The sequence below is a fragment of the Lampetra fluviatilis genome, chromosome 24 (genome assembly GCF_964198595.1).
Source record: "Lampetra fluviatilis chromosome 24, kcLamFluv1.1, whole genome shotgun sequence".
Taxonomy (NCBI): domain Eukaryota; kingdom Metazoa; phylum Chordata; class Hyperoartia; order Petromyzontiformes; family Petromyzontidae; genus Lampetra; species Lampetra fluviatilis.
In genome coordinates, this window is record NC_136298.1 from 142,645 (window position 1) to 151,948 (window position 9,304).

A 9,304-nucleotide genomic window follows, 5' to 3' on the forward strand; every position below is an offset into this window, starting at 1 on the left:
GCGACTCCACAGGACTTTGAATTCTATGCTGTGCCAGCAGGTGTGTGAGGCACATGTTGATTGGGACCTGCAGGTCCCGGGGGTCCTCGCCGCGTATAGAATGGCCCCCCATGCAGCAACGGGATTTTCCCCATTCTATCTGATGTATGGTCGGGAAGCCGACCCGCCCATGGAAACGCAGCTGGGACTGTCCGCACCACGAACAAATTCGAAATTGGCAGAACATATTAAATTTAACATTCATAAGCTGACCGAGGCACGGGAGGCCGCACGGCTTAATTCGCGGGCTCGCCAAATTGCCAACGAGAGGTTGCATGCACGGAAGGTGTCCGTGCACGACTGGAAACCAGGCGATAGGGCCTGGCTGCACTGCCCTCAGGCACCTTTGGCTACGTCGCCTAAATTGTTGAAGCCATGGCGGGGACCCGTGGAGGTCGTGCGGGTTGCACGCCCCCAGTGTGTTCAAATAAAATGGGGAAAGTGCCGTTGGTACGTCCACCCCTCCCGACTGAAACCGTTCTCGCCTCCATATGGCCTCCCTTTGTGTCGTGAGGGCCGAGCATGTGACTTGACCGACGACCCAAGGGGGGAAATGTCTCCGCCTGATCCTCACATGTCTCCGCCTGATCCGCTCCCAGGTGTCTCGGAACTGACAGCTGCCGACCACCGGCGGCCGGATCCTCGCGGCGCTGCCGGTCCTTCCAGGCCCGATCCGCGCCATCCAGGGCTGCCGGAGCCACCGGACGGTCGTCAGCGTCCCGTCCCATAAGATGGACCGGCCAGGCGGACTCGCGCTAAGTCGCGCTACTTTTCATGACCAACCGAATGAGGAGCCGATGCGGCCGGAGCGCCTCGTCACTGCGTTCCTCATCCGCTCGACCGCTCTATCACCCCGGTGGAGGAGCGAGCGGAGGGGGGAGGGATCAATAGTCACAGAGACACTGGACACGTTCATTTTCTGGGATTTGCTTTTAGTGTGTTGTTCGTCGGGCTGTACATAGCTTGTTGTCTGGGTGTTGTGTGTTGTTGTTGACTTTTATTGTGTTGGTTGTCGGTTTGTACATAGGTTGTTGTCGGGTGTTGTGTCTTTGTGTTGTTGTTGTTGTGTTACGGGGCACACTGGGGGGGTGGGGTTTTTGTTGTGTTGACGTTGTGTTGTTTAGCAGCCGGGCCGGCTGCGAGCTATGTGAGAGGGGGTGATGTAGTGGTGATACGCGCTGGGGTAGGGATCGTGTGCCAGCGCGTAGTGATTGGCTGTGTGTGTTGGTGACGCGCGCTGACGGTGAAGGATCAGGGGTCAGCGCGGGGTCGGGGGTTATGAGGCAGTGATTGGTTGGGTATCGGTTCCGCGCGCTGACAGCGATGGGATCCTGGGGCAAGCGCGTGGGGATTGGTCAACTAAGGGGGATGCTCACGTCGAGGTCCGCATACGCTCCGTCTCCCGTGAGCGGGGGCTATATAAGGTGGTGCGCACAGGCGCACGGGGAGGAGTGACCAGCGAAGACTGAAGACGGAGGAGGAAGAGATAGGGCCCTGGGGTACCTAGTCCCGCTGTCCTGTAGGGGCCGGGGCTCTGTGTGACCCAGAGGCGGAACCCTGGGACCCGGGGCCGAGCGTCCGTGAGAGGGCCGGCCCTTGGGACTCAGAGGTTGTGGCCCACGCCCAAGCTGGGGTGGGCCTGTAGGCTCCACGGACGTTACGGGGCGGAGTGCAGTGTGAGCATGCAGTGTGAGGCATAGTAACTACACGTGTCAAGTGAAGTATGTGTAGTCAGAGGCATAGTAACTACACGTGTCAAGTGAAGTGTGTGTAGTTAGAGGAATAGTGACCACACGTGTCAAGTGAAGTGTGTGTAGTCAGAGGAATAGTGACCACACATTGTATCGTGACAAGTCAAGGTTTAATAAAAAGTGTGCTACCCGTCAAGTGGTTTCCTGCCGTCATTCCAATACTTCATGTGTATGTGTTGTCAATTATGGACGTAATTACGCACCAAACGAAGGCTTTAAACAAATCCAAACAAAAAAACTCACTTTTTTATTTTATCAGGTAAGGCCCACTGAGCTATATAGCTCTTTTTCAGAAGCGACCAGGCCACAAATGAGCTCAGCGAAGTGGCTTATCACGTGGAATACTCTAAACGCATGTTTCTAAATGTGGAGGGAAAAAAGGGAGGACCAGAGAAAAATCCATGCAACCACAGAGAGAGAACGTGCAAACTCCAAATATACAGGCGTGAAGGTTGGGATCGAATTCATGACCTCCTGTATACCAGGCAAGGTAGTTAACATCTAGCCACCGCGGCGCTATTGACTGCTGTGACGCGTTAGAAATATGGAACTTTCACATTGATACCCGGAACAAAAATGTAAGCGTGGAGAGCGGTGCATGCTTGGAATCCCATACGAATTCGAGAACGTACACAGTTTAAAAGAACATCACGTAGTTAAGAAAGGTAAGTGGGGAATGGGCCAGGAAACGACACAGAATGATTCCAAAGAACACAGGATGAGATGTTACTATCCTTTGTGCAAGCACTTCCAAGAGTTCATGAACAGTGAGCCTGGTGAAATTTGGGGAGCGCATCGTCAGTAGTGAACCTTTGGTTCCTAGGGTGTTTCGGCCTTTCATACTATACACCCTCCCCAAAGGCGGCCAGCGACAGGGTGATCAATCCTACGCTTGCGTCCCATTCCCAATTAGTCATAGGAGTTGCCTTGTTGTTGATAGCCAACATCCCATGGGACTATGCATGGCAGGGGTGTCCTCCTTCCTGAGTCAAGCATTGTTGACTGCATACCTCCTGGCCTTCTCACTTTGGGGCCCAGCTGGGGTCTTTCCTCTTCATCCAGAGCCACTGACTGCTGCCTCCTGCCGCCTCTGATACAGCTCTGATTGCCGAACGCTGGCTCTGGCCCTTAATTCCCAGGTCTTTAAGCAGTCTGGTTGTAGACGTTGCCACAAAACCTCTGCAGCCCACCTCCACTGGTCGGACTTCTGTGTTCCAGCCATGATGCCGTGCTTCGGCAGCTATATCGGCATAGCGCAGATGTTTTCGCTAATAAGCCTCATCTACTGAGTCCTCTCAGGGTACTGTGAGCTCAATGATGAAGACCTTCTTGAGCGAACGGGACCAGAGCACCATGTCAGGTCTTAGGGTGGTGGTTGCGATCTCCGGAGGAAACAGAAGTTGCCGGCCAATGTCAGCTAGCAATTTCCAGTCGCGGGCCAAGCGCAGCTGGGTCTCGCTCTATTGGTGTAGAGCCACTCTTCGGTGGTTTAGCCCCTTCGCGGACAAAGGTCGTCCGTAAGGGGTGTGATGCTGCTGGGGGTGGTAGGGAGTTGGTGGCAGCTCGCTTGTCCTCCAGGGCGGACGCAAGGTTTTTAAGGACTTGGTTGTGACGCCAAGTGTAGCGTCCTTGGGTGAGGCTTGTTTTACACCCTGTGAGAATGTGCCTGAGGTTGGCTGGCATGGAACAGAGGGCACAGTCCGGATCTTCACCATACCATTGGTGAACTGGTGTTGGAAGGACGTCATATGTTGCTCTGATGCAAAAGCTCAACCGCCTCGCTTCCATGGCCCACAGATCCTTCCAGCTGATCTTCCTCTTCTCCACACTGTCCCATCGAGTCCACTGTCCCTGTTTGGCAAGAGAGACTGCCTTGGCCCAACTTGCAGCCTCCTCCTGATGGCGTACTTCCTGCACTACCATCTTCTGCCGCTCTGGTGCAGTGGCCTTACTCCAAGCAGCACGGCTAGTTAGCCCAAGGCCTCCTCTCCCTTGCTGAACATGACCCACAATGTCAGCATGTCTGAGGGCTGCTGTTGCCTCCTGGACTGCTTTTCCTGGCCTCCATTTGCGCCCAGTTGCCAAGGTCGGCGCGTTGTTGCTCACCACTGGGTCTCGAGATTCATTCAGTGTCATCTGGAGCCTGGTTTTTGCACACTTGAATTCCTCGGTTAGACTGGTGAGGGGCAGCTTGAGGACACCATCTCCATAGAGGCCTATGGTGGTAAGGCATCGTGGAACTCCGAGCCACTTCTTTAAGTAGCTCGTGACTCCTCTTTCCATCTTCTCCACTGTTGAGATTGGAACCTCATACACTGCTAGGGGCCACAACACCCGGGGTAGGAGACCAAACTGCAAACACCAGGCCTTTAACTTTCCAGGTAGCTGGGTGTTGTCGATGGACTGTAGGCTACTACTGATGTCTTTACGCAGCTGTTGCACCTGGTCTTTGTCCTTCAGGCTTGCATCATACCACCTTCCAAGGCTTTTTACCGGCTGCTCAGACACTGTTGGGATTTGGTCATCTCCGATGAAGAATTTCAGGTCACAGAGTACTCCCTTCACAATAGAGATGCTGCGTGACTTGGATGGTTTAATCTTCATACGGGCCCAGCTGATGTTCTCCTCGAGTTTTCTGAGCAGTCTCCTGGTGCATGGGACAGTGGTGGTCAATGTTGTAATGTCGTCCATGTAGGCTCTGAGTGGAGGGAGGCGAAAACCAGAGTCGACTCGCTGTCCACCAGCAACCCATTTTGAGGATCTGATGATAACCTCCATTGCCATTATGAATGCCAATGGAGAAATTGTACATCCCGCCATTATACCTACATTCAGGCATTGCCATGAGGTGGTGAACTCTGAGGTGGTGAAGCAGAACTGCAGATCCTGAAAGTACGATTTCACCAGGGTTGTGATGGTGTCCGGTATGTGGAAAAATCTGAAGGCAGCCCACAGGAGTTCATGGGGCACAGAGCCAAATGCATTGGCGAGGTCGAGGAAGACTACATGGAGGTCCCTTTTCTCCACCTTGGCCATTTGGATCTGGTGCCAGATCATGCTGGAATGTTCCAAGCAGCCAGAGAACCCTGATATTCCTGCCTTCTGTACAGATGTATCGACGTACGCATTCCTTTGCAGGTACTCGGCCATCCTCTGGGCAATGACCCTAAAGCAGATTTTACCCTCGACATTCAGTAAGGAGATTGGGCGGAATTGGCTGATGTTCACTGCATCCTTCTCCTTAGGGATCAGGACCCTGCCTGCCCTATGTCACACTTTGGGTATTATCTTCTTTTGCCAAGCTGTTCTCATGAGCCTCCAGAGGAACCTCAGGACGTCTGGTGCGTTCTTATACACTTTGTACGGGACTCCATTTGGCCCCGGGGCTGATGCTGTTCTTGCCCTTCGAACTGTGTTTTCCACCTCTTTCCATGTCGGAGGGATGTTTCGGGGGTTCAATGGGTGGGATATCTGATGGGATGGCCAGATGTTCATGTCGCTTTGAGTCAAAGTTTGTTGTTCTCAGGTGCTCTTCTAGGTCTTTCTTTGTTGTTTTTAGAACTCCACTTTTTTCCTTCGTGAAGAGACTTTTAAGGAACTTGAAGGGATCTTTATAGAATCGAGTTCTAGTTTGTTCTTTTTTCCTTATGCGCTTCCGTAGGTTCTCTGCTCTACGGAGGGATGCCAACCGGGTTTTGATGTCAGCCTGAAGTGCCTCTATGCCCTCCTTTTCCACTTCCGATGCTTTCTTCCACTGTTTCTTAAGCTGTCTCCTTTCTTGAATGAGGCGCTTGATTTCTTGTTGCCTCCTGGAAACTGGTGGGGTTGGAACCTTTCTCCCGCCTTTTGCCTCTTGCACTCCAAAGCTTTCTGCCCCGTACTCATAGATGATGTCCCCCATCCTCTCCAACTTCTTCTCCACTGTGCCTCGAAGTTTCTCGAGGGTCAAGGTAAGGTCAGTATTCAATGTTTCCCACAACTTCTTGTCACTGGCGCCAGGCCACTTCACATACGGTCTGTGCCCTGGTAGTCTCCTCTCGACTGCAGGTCTGGGAGGCTGGGTGAGTTCCACTCCTGTTGTTGGTTCCACCTCAGTTGTTACTTCGGTGCTTGAGTTTACGTCCTCCATGACAGTGGTACTGATGCACTGCAAACTATGGTTTGCGTCCAGTTGCTGTGCTTCATTCGACTGATTTGATCGCTTTCACAGAAAGTAATCAATGCGAGGCCTCTGTCTCTCTTTACCCAAACACCCCTTCTTCCCCTGGTGGATCCTCAACCCATGGTGTGATGTAACTTTCCTCCAACCACAGACACATACCTGCATCTGTTTGTGGCCTGCTGTTGCAGCGGAACTTGTGACAGTTGCTGTGGTGTTCTCTTGTGCTATGCTCTCATTATTCGTAGTCGTTTCCGGTCCAGTCCTTACCATGTTGTCAGTCGATGAGTCATCTTCCGCCCCCGCTCTCGCAGACTCTAGGCGTATTCTCGTATGTTGACTTTCTGTAGCTAAAGCGGGTGTTTCCAACATACTGCGAAGCATGGGAAACTACAGAAATGGGAAGCTAACCCATGACTGTCCCAGTGGGGTCTATTCCCTCCTGTCAGCCGTCTCTCCATGCCGCCACAAGGACTTTCCCCTGTTGTCAGCTGATCTTTCTCAGCAGTCACTGGACAAGTCCAGATATTCAGATTCCAAAGAACACAGGATGAGATGTTACTATCCAAGAGTTCATGAACAGTGAGCCTGGTGAAATTTGGGGAGCGCATCGTCAGTAGTGAACCTTTGGTTCCTAGGGTGTTTCGGCCTTTCATACTATACACCCTCCCCAAAGGCGGCCAGCGACAGAGTGATCAATCCTACGCTTGAGGGATTGGAATGGTGTGCTGGGTAAATTGTTACATCGCACGACTGCGAGGTGGCGACGGTTTTGGAGAGGCCTTCATCTTTGCAGCAATGGATCAATCATGGCTGATGATGAGCCATGTATGTCTCTAATAGAGGTGTTTTTGGGTTAGATCGCATAAATATAAATGTGTCGTTAAACCCGCCACCACCCGACAGCCAATTAATAAGGTTTGTCATGTTTGTCTCTTTGTGAGTCTTTCTCTGCTTGTGTGTCTGTCGTCGTGTCTATGTTTTGTCTCTCAAATTTAGAAATCTTTGGGAGAACATAATCAACCAGGTGGGGTATTGACTGTTTTGTTGGCCGACTCTCTGTGTTGTATTGCATTTTATTTAAAAGTTTACTATTTTGTTTTCTCATTCATTTGTACCTGATGATGGTTGCTTGTTTTGCAATCGAAACGTCGTATTCGATTATTATTTAGTTTCTATCTCGGCCTCGCTGTGCGCTGCGTTGCACCGCTAGTCGAGTAGATAACCTTGCGTTCAATAAACCCTCGGAGCCAGGATGAACGTCCAACTCCAATCGTCATTTATTGATTGTAACAAGGTAAAACTGGTGAGAAAACACAGATACAGCATCTGTTATAATCCAGAAACACCAACACAATGAACACCACAGCATCAGAACATTGTCTTAGATAACAATAGATCCTGGACGGACCAGGCCCCTACATTACCACTGAACAACTAGACAAAAGCACACGCCGGTGCGTTGTATACAGGTACATCGTGTATTCATCCCACTGCACCCCAAAAGTACAGCATTACACATAACACTAAACTGTGGATGAGATACTTCGTCATGTTTACTCGACCTACTAAATCACAAGTAACATCCACAATAAGGAAAGTCTCAGGCTTAGTTACTAACTAGGCCTCGTATTTACTACAACAACTTAACGGCACCATAAAGGCATTTACATCACTATAACGGTCATTCCAACATTACAACAGCATTGCCAATATTATAGGAATATACACAAACTTACAGACAATGCTTCTTAAGCTCCCACAATGGACAAGTGCGGCTGTGGTCTCACTGAGATGCGATGCGTGCCGCCATCTTGACTTATCTGTGTAATGGCCGACGCCCGCGTGGTACAGTGGAAATCTAAAATCGTAACTTCCTGGTCACGTGACCAAAATTAGCATAAAAAACAGGAACTTCCTGTGAACGTACGCTCCACATCTGCCGTGAGGCAAGACAGTTTCTTTCTACGTGACTTTACCGAAAGAACCAAAGAGTATATTAAGATGTGGTCATCGAATGAAGAGTGTTTACTTGTAGGAGGACACCCGGAGTACCCGGATAAAATCAACGCGTGCGAGACAGCAACTCTACCCCATACAGAAGGAACGGGTGAAGTCCACGTTTTTGGTGTATGAGAGTACTTTACTCCAATAAAACAGGCAATGCTTGAATAATAATCAGATATTAGCAGTTGTAGATCTAATTAAAAGTCCGTGTTTGATCTGGAGTTGGGGGGGGGGGCGATCTAGTGTCCTTTCATTGCAATTAATTACAGCTGGGATTATAGTCATTGATGTAGTATGGGGAGCGGAGGCGCAGTGGTTAGGGCACTGCGTGACGAACCCAGCGACCCGAGTTAGATTCCCCACTCACGGCCAGTAACAGCGACGAATATATAAAGCAGTTCTGCTCCTTCCCTAGGTCGACTCAGCCTTAAACGAGTACCTGGCCCAGTGTGTAAACATCATTTGGGGCAGAAAAAAGTGGCCAGCCGGTCGTGGTGTTGAACACCCTCCCTCCTCGTGTGCCATGCTGGCCTTAGCGGGTGCTCGCTTCTGCAGCACTGGACCGAGCAGTCTGTTAAAGGCTATACCGTAACATGGAATCTGTGTCTTTGTAATCATGTTCCGTGGAATGGTAGATTGTAATCAAACGCGAGTGGTATCACTGTGGTGAACTGTCATTCCAGGATTATTGTAGGAGTGGTCATATTGGTAAATATAACTATTTGTAGATTGTTTTACACATTGTGTACTGCAGTAGTAGTTAATTGTGATATGAATCATTACCGCAGTAGTAGCTGGTGGTTCCCATAGTGGTAGGTGAATAATATCACCACTCATTTGCCAAAATTAAGAAAACCATGCCACGTCTTGTTCCCCTCGTGAGGTGTTGAGCACCGCCATGGTGGCTTGCACCCAGTCACAACGAACCATAACGGAGGTTTCAACAACACCAGCAGAGAGGGAGAAAACATCGATGATCGAGAATGAGAGAGAGAGAGAGAGAACAACGCCGGAGAAACCTTCCACGTGCCGCTCTGTACAGCTGTCTTGCTGCTGTTGTTTTAGATAGAGCAAAATTCCGAGTTCATCTCCTAGTGGGGGCGGAAAAAGCTGCGGTGCGCTTGCGGCCAAACTTCCCCCCACACAAGGGCGGTTGGGGGGGAGGGGGAGAGTTTAAATGAGGAAGGCTCGGCTCCGTGTTTTACTCAAACCACGCCTTGTCTTCTCCGTCTCGGGCTCCTCGGTCCCTCGGCAGCAACGTGTCCACGTGGGCCGCCGCGTTCCATCACAATGTCTGTGTCGTTACCGATCTTCTGCTGCTCCTGCTGCTGCGCACTGTGACGAGCGG